This window comes from Arachis stenosperma, chromosome 3 (genome assembly GCF_014773155.1).
Source record: "Arachis stenosperma cultivar V10309 chromosome 3, arast.V10309.gnm1.PFL2, whole genome shotgun sequence".
Lineage (NCBI taxonomy): Eukaryota > Viridiplantae > Streptophyta > Magnoliopsida > Fabales > Fabaceae > Arachis > Arachis stenosperma.
This window is the reverse complement of record NC_080379.1, coordinates 82475807-82477302: the sequence shown is the minus strand read 5'-3', so window position 1 is coordinate 82477302 and position 1496 is coordinate 82475807. Positions and strand designations below refer to the sequence as shown.

General features: G+C 40.6%; 1 non-coding gene across 1 annotated transcript; it reads left to right on the top strand.

Annotated features, from left to right (window-relative positions):
• The first annotated feature begins 559 nt into the window (after positions 1–559).
• LOC130971773 (small nucleolar RNA R71) lies at positions 560–666 on the top strand. The gene has a single exon (XR_009082983.1). It is a non-coding gene; the product is annotated as a small nucleolar RNA R71 (small nucleolar RNA).
• The last annotated feature ends 830 nt before the right edge of the window (positions 667–1496 follow it).

Genomic DNA, 1496 nt, shown 5'->3' with positions numbered 1-1496 from the left:
AAGGTGATTAGGTAGGTGTTGATAGGATCTCTGTGAGGTATGTTTATGAGTTGCATTGTTGTTGGGATTGTGGTTGTGGCGTCTCTGGTCTTGGCCTTGGTCTTGTTGGTTTCTCCACCCAAAGTTAGGGTGATTTCTCCAGCCAGAATTATAGGTTTTGGAGTATGGATCATGGATCAGTCTGGGTGAGTTTTCAATATAGTTGGCTTGTTCCCAGTCACCTTCTTCTCCTATATTTACTTCTTCTTGAGCTGGTGATGAAGTGATGACTGCTGCAACTTGGTTTTCTTCTACCTTCTTGGTGAGATCTGCTAGCTACTTGGTGATCATCTTATTTTGAGCCAGCAATACATCCATGTGGTTCAGCTCTATTACTCCTCGAGTGTTGCTTCTTTCAGAAGCATAGAAGTAGTCATTCTCAGCTACCATTTCAATGACATCTATGGCTTCTTCAATGGTTTTCTTCTTATTTAGAGATCCTCCTGATGAATGGTCTATACCCTTCTTTGACTCATAAGAAAGACTTTCATAGAAAATGTGAAGTTGAACCCACTCATTGAACATGTCCGGTGGGCATCTTCTTGTTAAGTCCTTAAACCACTCCCATGCCTCATAGAGAGTTTCGCCATCTTATTGCCTGAAAGTTTGCACCTCAGCCCTAAGCCTATTTATTCTTTGAGGAGGGTAAAATCTTGCCAAAAATTTGTTCACCACATCTTCCCAATTTGTTAAGCTCTCCTTCGGGAAGGATTCCAGCCACTTAGATGCTTTGTCCCTGAGTGAAAATGGGAACAAAAGTAGCCTATAGACATCCGGATGGACTCCATTAGACTTCACAGTATCACATATTCTCAGGAAGGTGGTTAGATGTTGATTGGGGTCTTCTTGGGCACTTCCTCCAAATGAGCAGTTGTTCTGAACAAGGGTGATGAGCTGGGGTTTTAATTAAAAGTTGTTGGCATGTATAGTGGGCTTTTGGATACTACTTCCACAATTTCCTGGGATTGGATTGATGTAAGAACCTAGAACTCTCCTCTCTTACCCAGCATGATTTACAGGGCCTTCTCTGGCATGGTTGTGAGCTTCTCCTTCATGGTTGTTTTCCAAGTTCTCCTCTATGTTTGTTTCAAAGTACTCTTCCTCTTCCTCAGCACCAACAACTCTTTTCCCAAGGAGGGTCCTCTCAGGTTCTGAATCAAAGGAAGTTGAAGCTCTGCCTCTTCTCCCTGTCATACAACTAACAGAGCATACAGCAAGAGATAAAATGAAGTGATTATTCTTGTTAGAGTTATTGTTAGTGTGAGTAGTGCAATTTATCAAACATTTATGGGTTAGTGAGCAGAATTGTAAGTAAATTCAAAGAAAAAGAAAATAACGAAGGGATAGGGGGTGAGGAAGAAACTAAATAAACTGAAGGTAAATGACTAGATAAAATAAACAAACAAAAGAAAAAAATGCTCAATCTAGTGAACTTCCAACTTAATCATTGTTGATAC